Raw genomic sequence first — 13957 nt, 5'->3', positions numbered from 1 at the left:
CTCGTTACAAATCGTTGGAATATATGACGCGAGTGTTACCAACCCAGAGTCGTACAAACTCCATCTCCGAATAAAGAATCAAAATGTGAAATTCATTCGTAAAGTAACGTCTGGCATAAGTTTTCAAAACACCATCAACGGATTCGCATTTACAAATGAATTTATAAACGAAATGCAAGTGGAAATTGGGATATAAATTTTTATATGTTATTTGGGAACAGAGTTTACTCAACTCTGTACGAATTTAGCTTTGTTTTCCTCCAAAAAGTCTAGTGGATACTTTTGACGAAATTTTTGATGACCTTTTGTCGTGTTTATGTAACCACGCAGAAGTTCCACGTTAATGTATCCGAATTGACTTAACAAGGATTAAGGGGAGAACCTATACTGTTACTATAGTTAACAATAAACGCAAAATAAACGCGTGTAACGATGAAAAAGGGAGCACATGCTCCGAAAACTGGAAGATAACGGAAAACGAGACGTCCCCACTTGGCTGGAGAATAAAAGGTTTTAAAACTGTATTTCGGAATTGGACTCGTAAGAGGATTGAACGATAAAAGGATTTACCATCTGCCCGGCACGGAGATAAAAATAAACACAGCGTCGTTTAACAGGGACCCGATCGGTTTTTCCGTGTACCCTAAACCTCCATTAAGCGAACTAATGGGGAGACGCGACTATTTCTTTTCAAGGGGAATTTTCGTACAATAGAACAGGAATTCTTTTAAACGCGACAGAAATTAGAATTTTATATGATAAAGAAGAGAAACACTCGTTAGTTTCGTTTTAATTTCAGGTAATAATATCAGAAATAAGTAAGTAAAAATATTCATTAATATTTATAATTATTTCGAAGCATTTAATGAAACCCATTCGACAGGGAATCGATTCTACTCGAATGTACCGTTTCAATTCCGCAAGGTATTCATGTTACAGTCGAACGTATCCTGTCGACGCTACTGTCAAGAATTCGATACTAAATAATTGCAATACGCTCGATTCCATCACCATTCAAAGCCAAAGCCGTCATCGTGCTAAATCTCGACTCTGAGCCGATATTTTAAGAACCATGACGATCGGCTTTTCAGAATAATAGCGATAAAGTATACTTTATCCTTCACGAGAGGGCTTCTTAGGATTACGGATGTTAGCCCATTGGGGCTCTACTTTCTTCCGCCATACTTATTAACGGCGGAAGAAAGACTCAAAGTGTTCTTTAAGCCATCGATGTGCAGGATTAGGTAAGTTTGTGATTTAGAAGAGTCGTTGGTAGCTCGAAATGAATATCAAACGTTGGGTGCAAAGTGACCTCTGTATATACGAGGTAATATAGAAGTATTATACAGGTCGTATAAAAAAAAGATCATCGCTAAACTTGAGAAACTCGTAATGTTCATAAAAATAAAAATTCTTGAACGCCACTGCGTTAATAATCATCACCCCAATTTTAATACCTACTACAGCCACATTATTCTTATCATAAATGCAAAGTGTACTTTGCTTCACTTAAGCAAAGTGTACCTACATTATACCTTCAAGAACAATTTGCGTAATGGCACAGCCAGAGGCTGCTTGAAACAAAAGCGAAACCTAACCTCAAAGCTACTCCACAAACAAAACACAAACAATTTCCAGCGACGACCGATGTCGTGGGTACACAGCAACGTTCCGTGTAAACAACATCCCTGGAACGTCGTGGAATTAGGTCTGAAGGTTAAGAAAGCACGTAAAGAGCTAACCGTTCGCCCTCTTCCTCGCCCTCGAACCGTGAAATTTGCCGCCATATTAGGCATCGCGGCGCGATAGGCCGTTTTTCGATATTTAGGGGCGAGCGTAAACGCCGGCAACGGTTGTGTACAACGCGGGCTTAGCAAGGGTCGTCCCAGCCGAGGGTCGATTGTGTAATCGCGACCAGATAGGATGGCACTACTTCCAACACGAGCGATCGATTAGGATGGACGGGTCACACCCCACGAATTTTACCCTTTTAGCTTAACTACGCGCGAGTCTACGTATTCCCGCGGCCGGAAATTTAACCGCCGATTCTTTCCACGTTCAAAACGTCCATGATTTACAACCTCGATAATTGGACGCCGTTGAGCCGGACAAAAGGCATTTCACGCTCGTTCGAGAACGAAAACGACGAAAATTACCGCGGACAGGGATAATATCCGTATCTCCATTACGTCTTCCGATCGAGTCTACTTGTTCTATGCGCTAGTTAATTTAAACTGAATCATTACTTCAACAGTGGCAAGTATCATTTCTGCTGTGAGCCACGCTTGCGGAGGTCGAGTTTGTTACAAAATTTGTTTTACGTGGATAGATGAGATCCTGATGAAAACGAGTATGAACACGAGCTCATTTTTAAATGATACGTCCGAAGGAATGAATTGAAGTAAGTGCTGCGCGATAGCGTTGACTGAACGTGTAAATTATTGGTTTGAATGTCGAACGAATGTTGATATGTAGAATCGGGTAGTACGTTCTTTAGTATGTTCTTTAGTATGTTCCTTAATGTGTTTGTTTAAACAGAGTGCGAGCGATACGTAAGAGGAAAGAAAGAATGTTTTCCGTGGTGACGTTTGAGCGAACGAATACGGTTAGTTCAGAAGTTAGTTCTGTTAATTCATGGAGTGACTCGCTAAATAAAAGTATAAAATGAGATTTGGTCGCATTTCTTTTATTCGACACCCGATAACCGCCTCAGACCTAACGTCACTTAAAGGCAGGTAAGGTTCGACGACCTCTGGCCTAGTCTAAACGCATGGCGCGGTAACGCAAGAGTGGTTCCCCATTGACGAAAGTCGTTCTTTCATCTAGCCCGTAGGGGCCCGTTGTCCGTAAATTTAATTGGACCGAATTTAGTTCTTTAATTCGCGGAACGACGAAAGAACAGCGCCCACTGTGCCGCCGTTGCCCCAGGTACTCTCCGTAAACCGTAATAACGCGAATAATAGCCGTCTCTGACGCACCTGGTGCGCGCGAAAAACCGAGTTTCCGGTTTCATTAAAACGCGTGCACACGCCCGCGGAGTCTCACGTCCATCGTTCCCGTCGGCGCCGTGGCTTACCGTTGTTTGCGGATGCTTCGAAGATTAAGCTTCGGCCGCGACTTGAAAAATCGCACGTCGTTCTCCGTGACTTTGTTCTAAGCTGAAATTATTGACACGCCGCGGCTGATGTTTGCTCGGGAAACGGCGGGAATGTTTGCCGTTCAAATAAACCGTGCGAAATATGTTCTTTTAGTCTCGCTGCATTCGAAGTTTACAAGCGTGTGTATAAAGCGAAAAAACGTTTACTCGGACGGAAACAGTGAATTTCCTCCTCTTGGCTTTCTCGAGATTAACGTGTAGGTAGCTGAGAATCCTCCGTTTATTTACAGTCTTGTTTGGGTCCCTTATTGGTTTTTCGTTTCGAGACTGGTACGCTCGTAAAGTTTAGTGGGGAGTGACTAATCGGAATTCCGACGTTACGACGTTCGAAAGAACAATGCGTAATTGTACCTGATATTTAGATTGCGGATTTTATGCGTTCGCGATATAAAGTAATGTAATAAGGACGTGGTAAGTGTAACGAAGATGTATGTGCACTAGAGTAAAACGAAATGATGGTTATAATAATTCCAGAATATATTCGACATGCGTTACGTACATTTTACGTAAGTTAGTAATGATATTTGACTTTTAATATTGCACAGGCACATACATTCTCCTTTTTCTTCGAATTTGAAATTCCAACGTCGAGTCGTCTTCGACAAAATTTCCAACAAATTTCACTTTATTCCACGATCATGTCCAACCAGAAATCCACTGTAGAACTCGGAACGAATCGAGAAAAATTCCGTGGAAATTTGTTTATCAAGTATAGCTGGCCTTTCCTTTTTTAAAAACTCCAAATCTTCTTTTTACGTACGTTTGCTCGTCGTTTGCTCACGAATGCTCGATTAGAATTTTCATTTGCCCCTTTTCAGTTCAAAAGATATACGCGATTCAATTTCGGTAGGGTCAGCTTCACACTAGCCCCCCCTTTTTTAAAAACTCCAAATCTTCTTTTTACATACGTTTGCTCGTCGTTTGCTCACGAATGCTCGATTGGAATTTTCGTTTGCCGCTCTTTAGTTCGAAAGATACACGCGATTCAAACTTGAGCAGTGTGAACCTGGCCCCTTCCTCTTTTTGAGAAACTCAAAATAGTATAGTTAATTAGCCCTCTTCGTTTCTCACGCGAAAGTACACGTCGAGCCCGTCCCGGAGTCGAGTCCCTCGAGAAAGAAACAAGGTTCACGAAAATACATGTTATTTTATCAGTCTTGGAAGCCAGCCGTAAAAGCCGTACGTTCCGCAAACAAGCACTCCTCCGCGTATTTCAGCAGCTGTAGGTAGCACGGGACACCATGATTCGCGTTGCTCGGAGCTTAATTTAACGATAGAGCTCGGTCAGCAGCGTGTCGCTTTCATCGTTGATTACGACCGGCATTTTTTGTTCGCTCAACGACAGACTTTCCACGCCGATGCGATGTATCCTGTGATCGCATCTCCCCCCTGCGTCTCCATCTATCTAATTATATTAACAGTTCGTCGAGTTACATGTTTTACTCTGTCGACGAATAGAGTCGTGAGACGATGTCGCGAATTCGAAATGGCCGTAAAAATTAGTCTAGGGGGGGTCTCACGGTGGACTGTAACGGATCCTTTGCGCGGAGGATCGTAATTGTCCTAATTAAATTCACGACACCAGGGCGCTTTCGCAGCGAAGTTTTAATGAAACGTTAGTAGAGCTTTACGACCGCGAGAAAAGACGCCATTTCCGATAGCGGGGACGACCGGGGGTGGTCGTTTCCATCGCCGCACTTCCGCTTTTAAATAACTCCCACCGTAGTTCCATCGAACTCCATTTCCAAACGACATCCAAACTGCCTGAAATTGTTTGGACGCGATGTGGACGTCAAGCGAAGAAAATTCGATTTAAAAATTGAGTAAGTCCCATCGAGGGATTCGATACTAAGTTCCTCTTTCACCCTATTTACCCCATTTCCTTTCTCTAACAGTTCTACCTGTCATTAAAGAGATATCAAAGAGTTCAAGATAAACGAAAAACACTCTTATTGTTCATTCAAAGGGTTTAACCTATTTGCGGACGATAGTAATGGAAGACCCTACAAATCGACGAAGAAACCATTAAAAGATTTCGTTTGTATTTGCCAGACAAATAATACCTAAGGGTTGGCTAATGGAGGATCGTCTCATCGCTTCCTTCTACCCTTAATGGAATCACGATCTGCAGAAATAAGAAATTATGACTACAACTATACAAGGTGTGGTACACCTGTTACACAAGGTGTCCTAAATGTATCCTCTATGCGATCAATCCCATAAATGTTTGTACTAAATTAAATAATATTTTAAATAGTATCAAATGAATTTTTGGTAACGTACACTTGGAAACATCAAGCCTAGCATTTAATCAAGCTTACCGTTTAAACAAATTTTGTACGGTATGGAATCACGATGTGCAGAAATAAAAATTATGACTACAACTATACAAGGTGTGGTACACAAGGTGTCCTAAATGTATCGTCTGTACAATCTATCCCATAAATGTTTGTACTAAATTAAATAATATTTTAGATAATACCAAATGAATTTTTGAATTCAATCAACCTTACCATTTAAATAAATATTGTACGGTAGACACAGAGGGTACGAATATTTATGGGACTGATTGTATATACTGTACAAAGTGTTGTTTCGATATCTTCTACAGGGTGTGCTATACGTATCCTACGACGAACATTGATTTCCACTTTCATTTGACAATACGCGAGGAAGAAAATTGTCACCTGAAAGTGGGAATCGCTGTACAGCCGCGAGGTCTGGCCTCTGACGCAGCAGAACCACCCTGACCGACGGCGTAGCGGTGCGACTAAGGCCCTGAACTGGATCGAGGTTCATTGTCTGCGACCTTCCTTCGCTTTCTGTGCAGCCTTATTCATAAATGCACGGGTCTCGATTGTTAACTGGCGCCAGGCATGCGATCCATCCTCCGCACGCGCCCTACTCCCTTCGAACTTCATCGTGTCAGGGGTTGCACGGACACCGTCGCCCCTCTCACGCGTACACCCCGTACGAACACCCCCTCTGTTCCCTCGGGGGAAACTAGCTTCGACCTTTCTTCCATGAAACGCGACCGCAATTCGGATCAATCGAACGCGGTTCTTGGAATATCTCGGCCCAACGAAAATACGGATCTTCGTTCCCTAAACGCGGCCAGATCACTGCCGACCGGAAACGAGATGAGGAGGAATTTCCTGTCTTATGGAATTGGGAATGGTAGTTGGGTGACAGGAATTGTGAGCGAGAAAATAATTGATTTTTTTTTATCGGAATTAATACACGAAAAGATAGAAACTACTTCAGTAAGTACGGACACTTCAATTATAATTAACCCTTTGCACTCGAGGCCTTTTTTTCTGGTATCTCCCAGCGACTCGAGATGTTTCTTAGCATTCGATTGCCATAAATTCTAAGCTATCTGGATTTAAGAATAAAGTCATCTTTACTCTTTACAATCCTCTTATTGACACTTCGAGCTCCAATGAAATTAAACCTAAAGAAACATTAAATATTATAGATAGTCACCTCTCGAATGCAAAGGGTTAATAAACAGTAAGCGAATAGGAGGGTAAGAAAACACGAACGAAGGGTATTGAAATTCAGGATACACGCTCCTATTGTTCGCCGTTTGATAAATCAAGAGAAAACAAATTGAACTGCAGGCTATTAATAACGTGAAATATTCTGTTAGGACCGAATCCAATTTCACGGAAGAAAAGTGGCGCGATGCGATGTTTCGCGAGTCCAGAACCAAGCTATTCGGTGTTCGAGTGACATAAAACACATCGTGCTTGTTGGCTCGAGAATGCAGCTTTTGTATCGGTGGATGTACGGCCGCGCGCGATATCGCGCCGCGGCGCGCGGCGTCCAAAACACGATTCAGGGATACGCGAAATCCGAGTGGGAAGTTATCCAAATCGGATATCGAAAAGTTCTTTGAGGAAGTCGTGAAAATCGTCGCAGATCTGCATTCCATGCTCTGTTGCGTTACGAAAATAACTATTTCTATTAGACATTAATATATTTATCAGACATGGAATATACACCCTCTGTCCAAAAACTAACCGGAATGGCTCTAGTTTAATAAATGTAGTGGCGTCATCCACTAATGACCGATTGTTTTATGATTTGTTGTCAATTTTTATTCACCTCTGAATGTTTCGTGACATTTCGTTCACTAGAAGCCAAGATACACACATTTAAGTGACAGTAGTTGATATACGTTCGTTGAAAAATAAATAAAGACCAAAGAATCAACATTAAGTTCTGTTAAGTTCCATTTGATGAACTTTTTGAACGTGCAAATCGTTGTACTTCGGCCGAGGGAGAACATTTTTAATAAACAAAATGATTATGTCAAGATTTTCCAATTAGTTCTGTTATTTTTAAAGCCATTTCGGTTAGTTATGGGACAGAGGGCGTATCTGTGAATTTTACTAGCAGGATTTCACCTATAAATAAAAATCGACGATTACGGTAAAAAGGTGGTGGAAGTATCGGATCGCAGACGTCTCAAGGTCCGCGATCGGCAATCGTGTAATAAAACGATCACGGTAGATCGTCCAGGTACGGTCGAAAAATAATCCGATATCGTCTCAGGATCCCCGTGTTATCCGACCAATTATCGCGGCGGGAGCTCGATAGCGAAACGTCATGCACGAAGGTCTAGGATAGAAATTGCGTGCCACGCTCCAGTTAGCAGTCTCGAGGCCTGCATTCAGGAATACGAAGCCCAAGCGTGCTGGAATAAGGTCGCAGACAATGAACTTCGCTTCTGCTATTTTGGAGCTAGCTGGATCACGAGCCTCGATCGCTGGCTGATCTCTCAGCGCGCTTCTCGACCCGATCTGATAATGGAGGTCGCCGGGAAATCGGAAAGCCTACCGCAGCCTCGCTTACGAGTGACGAAATTGAAAATAGTTCGCTTAAAAATTTACGAAATTGATTCCGACTGTGCTTGTACGGGAGAAATAAGTGTTTCGAGTGATCTATAGATGAATTTGGAGAGATTTGAAGTTCCAGGGAGGATATACAGCGATCCATGCTTTCGAGTTACAATTCACTTGAAATTTTTTAAGCTACGAATTTAACCCTTTCCACTCGAGGCCTTTTTTTCTGGTATCTACCAGTAACTCGAGATGTTTCTTAGCATTCTATTGGCATGAATTCTAAACAGTCTAGATTTGAGAATAAGCTCACCATCACCTCGCTGACAATCATTTTAAAGAAACATTAGGTTTTGTTGATTTGCTGCGTGAAACCTAATGGCAACTGAGAGTCACCTCTCGAGTGCAAAGGATTCATTTATTTCTCCATCGATGCATCATTCTAAAAACGGTTTTAGTTTTTATTTTTAATCGCACCTAAATCCAATCACCTCTGAATCCTGCAAACGTGCGCCTCCTTTCTAACAAGGTCACGTTTGGGCCGATTTTCATCAGGTAAGCCTCGCCAATTCGGTAACGCAAACAATGGATTATCACTCGATATCGCTGGCGCCTCGATGATCGCTCCGAAATAAAATTTGCTAATTAAAGTACTCGTCCGTCGCTCTTGCCCGACTTCATCGAGAATTAGGGACGAGGAACTTTTCCAATTCCGACGAGGGACGAAAAAAATCCCGTCCGTAAAGATAAATGACGCTCGACCGTGAATTTATCGCCACGCGGATGAAAATGGGTTCAACGACAATCTAAATTACCTCGAGCGGCAATTCCTCCGTACTTTTAATTGCCACTTGATCTCCGGTTCTGTGTATATTAGAACCGAAAACATCTGAACCCTAGAAAACTGAACAATTTACCGTACCAAGTACCAATCTGGCAATGTTAATTATTCGACAAAGATCGCAACGATATGATTCATAAATTATGTTAAATCGAATCTTATCCTCCATATACAGTGGATGCTTTTTTGTACAAGCCTGTTCTTTACAAAAAGCTAATTATTTACAAATTTCTGAAAAACAATTGTGTATATCCTTAACGATAAGCCTATTCTTGATATTATTAGTATACTTGATTCATGTTTCTGTACTCCTTTTCGAAATCGTTTTCTTGTATCGTATCGTACTTCGTGTATCATAATGTAAATGTATATATGCACTGATTATATGCACAGCTATATTGCTAATAATCCTGTAGGGGGTTTAATAGCTTTAATAAAAAAAAAAAAAAGTACCAATGCACCGTACCAAGTATAGAAATTACATTTATCTCGATTGAATTTACTATGGAAAGCCCAGAAATAAATTCCAAAGGTATAGAGATATACCTCGACGTTACTTCTTCGCAATATGCTCATTTTTATTTGATCCCATCGTTTCGAAAGCATTCCCGAACCTCGTTAAATTTTTCCCTCGTGCTTCGAGCGAAATAATGGAGGGATGAAATATTCCTATATGCCAAGAGACGTAGAGGTGGAGGATATTAAACGTCCCGGAGACGCGTATGTAAGTACAGAAAGGAGATTCTGTTTCAGAGCACTATCGGAGAACGTCGGCGGTAAGTATGAGAAAACTTTCGCGGAAAAATGCTTCAGACACGCAAGATTCTTATTTATTGCAGTCTGATACGCTGCGAGTTTCCTCCGGGCAGAGTATGAAGCTCCTGCCTCGTATTTCAGCTTCGGGATTGAATTGCAACTTCGAGGACTGAAAACGCCGTTTTTATGTCTCGTATGTACGTATAGTACAGTTGATCCTTTTCTCGATATTCGACATCTATCGTGCGCGAATTTCGAGCTAATTAGCTCTAAATTAGCTATTAGTGTCCATTTCGATTAGTTGTAATCGTTTAAAGAATTGCAGTTTCCATAGAAGAGGTACGGTACATTGGACAATGCTAGAATCAGTAGAACTGGCCAGTCGTGGTCAGACATGGTTAGCGAAACCTTTCGATTTATTTTTACGAAAACGAAGCTTCCTACGGAAAAATATCATTCTTCATTTTCGATTCGAAAGAATCGACTATCGTTTTCTAGCGCCACGACGCGTTCTTTTCTGACGCGCGCAATTTAAGCAAACCATGCACGCAAAAATATGTTATTTACCACCGCACCATATATATTTCCAAGCGCGCTTCGAATGCCATTAAAATACATAACACTTAGAGACTCTTCTCGTTGTCAATGAATAAAATTGATGACAACGATGCCAGCGATGCAATAATGGTAAATCCTGGCGTGTACGTAAACACCGTACGTGCGTCGCGCACGCGATTGCATTCTCCGAGCGTTGCACACCCACGCAACCGTTCGTGCAATGCTAAATGATCATCGAAAGTGGCCTTGACACTTGGCTGTGAATCGATAAGACGGCAAGATATCGTACTGATTTATCGAACCGGTTCGCGTACGCGGCTGGATCGCTTTTGTAACGTATGGAAAGCCAGCGATCAAAGTCGTCGTCGTCCCCACTTCTCTCCTTTGGGATTTATCGATCGATGTTGTTAATATTCGACGCCTTCGTGCGGAATTTGTAAACTGGCCATGTTAGGGAATGTTGGACGCGAGGACTGGCACACGATCGCGGCCAAGAGGGATTATTGAATTATGGGGATATGGTAATATCAGGCTATCAGAATTTCAGCGACGGTATATCTGGGTTATTAGACTAACGAATCTCGTGCTCGTAGAATCACTGTGTACACGGCCAAGTGTGCGATTTATTTAACGTTGTCTTCATTGTGTGCTTTAATGGGAAATTATTTATGCGTGTATTTTCTTGTGACACGCTTAGGTGGAGGATCTTTCTTTGTTTTACCTGGTACGCTACGTGACCCTCGCCTTTACTTTGTTTATTGTTATCACGGTGAAATGATAAATACTGTATCCTGTACTCCTAGCTTGCTTCTAAAAATTATTGTTATAGTAAAATACTAAACACTGTACTTATTAGGTTGTCCCAAAAGTTTCTTTCGTGAGTTGCATTCAATTATTCTCTGTGCCAGTGTTTATATAAATAGACAATTTAATTTCTTAGACATTGATGCTGTAAAGGTAACGGAGCAAATGGATTGTACACAATTTTGTAATGTAACATAAAACATAAAATATTGTGTATGTATTAATTATCAATAAAACGAAAGAAACTTTTGGGACAACCTAATACAAGGAAAGCTTTTCAGGTGTCCGCCTTCGATTGTTTTGATTTTTGGATGTGTTTTAAAGGATCGAGAAATAAGATGTACGTATTTTTTTATATTGGTTTATAAAATTTCAGCTGCAATAGACTATCTCCGAAACTATCACAGATACAAGAAAACTTTTTGAGAAAAAGTTTCGTGGTTTTCAATTTGTATATAGAATCCGGCCCTAGATTTTGTAAAAAATAATTTGTTTATAGTAATAGCCTATTGCAGCCGAAACTTCGGGGGATCGTTTCGTCCCCTAAATATGAAAACGTGCCAATATAACAAAATACGTATGTCTTATTTTTCGGTCCTTTAAAACATATCCAAAAATCAGAACAAACAGAGCTTTCCTTGTTAGAAGAAGAATTTTTACTATCTAAATTCTATTTCCTCCTTGCAAATATTCTGATTTTCCGATGCTCCCCTACTCCTATGACAAATAATGAATATCTATTGTCAATCGAAATAAAACAGAAAAAAGAAAACCGCGGAGTTCTCGTGATTTTGTCTCGTGACAGCAAGCCACTGAAAATCAGAGCGTGCGGTTTTTCAAGCTCGTCACGATCGCGAAAAATCATTCAAATTCCCGTAGCGTTCGAGGGATCGATAGCTTCGCCTGAACCGACGAGCGAAACCAAAGTAATCAATAGGATTCCACCGGTGCATTCCGCATTCCCCGTGAACTAAGTCGTTTATATCGCATCCGCGAGCTGCAGATTCGTGTCTTGGCAGTTTAATTCTGAAGCAGGGAGGGCTTCGGCCGAGAGTCGCCTACCGAAATAAGCTCGTTATCGAATTAACCTAATCAAATTTCAGAGCGGCACATTCGACTGTAATTGATTGGACGCTGCGTCTTGGCCATTTCCGAAATGCGCTTATTTTTTTTTTAGGAAATTTATGTCATATTTTACTATACACATTTGGTTATTATTATCGTGAAACGAATTTTCTGAAATTATAAATATTAACAGTTAGCCGCTGCATGTTTAACCCTTTGCGCCCGAGACGCTTTATTATAAATTTTTATAATAAATTTCTGTAAAACCAAAATTTCTACTACGAAAAGAAACATCTACGATCATTCGTGACTCAATCTGTTATTACTTCAATTAATAATTAGCTGTATTCTGAAATAAGTAAAATTGACATTGTACGTTCAAGAAATCACTCTTAAATTACATATGTCGCCCTAGAGGCGCCACATGAGCGCAAAGGGTTAATCCTTTTAAAATATAAAAATATAATCCTATTAATTGACGTCGTATCCCGTGAACTAAGCACCCCATCGCGAATACGAATTCTCCGTTTACAGTTCGGCGAGTGCTGCTTACCAAAAAATAATTGAATTTTAATTTCAAGAGACCCGTTCAACCCATCCCAGGGTTGCCAAAAATCGCTCCTCTCGCGTCTATTTACTGACTCCACCCAACCGCGTTTTACATACGCTGCACTAAACGCGGAACATAATTATAAACGAGGAAACACCGCGGGATAATGGTTTTCCGCGCGGTACGATGTTTATGTAATTAATGACCAATTAACCCGCGAGAGCGGAAACGCCGGAGAAAAGCTCGCTTCTCTGGCTCATTTCCACGGTATTTTCTTCCCCTGGATTCGTGCGTTAATCGTTGCTAGATCGACGCGTACGAAATTTTCGAACAACGATACACTGGACAAAGGAAATCAGGCCGTCAAATTATTTACCGATTATCGAATCCGTCGAAACGACGCGATTATCGACGGACACGCTCGACCGTTATCCGGAAACTAATCTCGGCGCCTGCACCCTCTTTGAATCGATAACTCGGCCCACGGTTTCTGTTTTAACGCTGTGACTCTCGGTAATGAGAGAATTAGTATCCACCGTAATTATATAAATTACGCGTCGCTCTCGGGCGCGATACGATCGCGCTGGATGAAGCCGGGGGATAAATTACTCGCGTTGCTGTGTCTATAAACAAAACTGCGAATATCGCGTTTAATCCGCGAGAATCGATTACTTCCATCGGGACGAATAAGACAATTCCATGGAAACGGTATTACAGGTAAATATTTGCTCGACGAGGGTTTCGCGGCCATTGTCACTTTATCGTGACGCGTGTACCTCCTCCCAACTTTTGAAACGTGTACGCTTCACGTACGGCAAACGAGTATGCCGGAGGAGTATATAATTTTATTTTCATTGCTCTTTGATATTTTATTTTCTTTGTATTTTATTGTCGCGCTATAAAGTAGAAAATAAATGAAAAACATCTCCGAAATTTGACCTGCATTCCGTGTCAATAAAATCGATAATAAAATATGGTATTACGTTTGAAAGTACGAAGTTGACGATAAAATGATATTTAAAAAAGTATTATTAAGTATTACAATTAGACTGCGGATCTTGATGCATTTATAGGAAATTTGAATGTGCAAGAACCTAGAAAATGCAAACAATATGCATGAATACAAAAAGGATTAAAAGTAAAGTTCATGTTATAATAGTTACAGAATAAAATAAATTCCTATTTAGGTTCAATTTTTGTATGCACGATTCGCGAAGATTTTATTTTGCACAAAGATACGCAGTCTAATTGTAATATAATAATTAAGGGTGCTATTAAAACGTACCCTCAGTCTTCGAGTATGGGTGGCTAGAATAAGGGCGCAACTATAAGATTTTGATTAACCCTCTGCACTCGAGGCCTTTTTTTCTGGTATCTAC

The 13957-nt window shown here is 40.9% G+C and overlaps 1 protein-coding gene across 4 annotated transcripts in view; it reads right to left on the bottom strand.

Annotated features, from left to right (window-relative positions):
- Nucleotides 1–13957, bottom strand: part of LOC128893881 (solute carrier family 12 member 4) — a 139799-nt gene that overhangs the window by 102290 nt on the left and 23552 nt on the right. The gene's annotated exons all lie outside the window — the stretch shown is intronic.

This window comes from Hylaeus anthracinus, unplaced genomic scaffold (genome assembly GCF_026225885.1).
Source record: "Hylaeus anthracinus isolate JK02 unplaced genomic scaffold, UHH_iyHylAnth1.0_haploid 3, whole genome shotgun sequence".
NCBI classification, from domain to species: Eukaryota; Metazoa; Arthropoda; class Insecta; order Hymenoptera; family Colletidae; genus Hylaeus; species Hylaeus anthracinus.
Note: the sequence above shows the minus strand (reverse complement) of the source record. Positions and strands in the feature narration are given on the sequence as shown.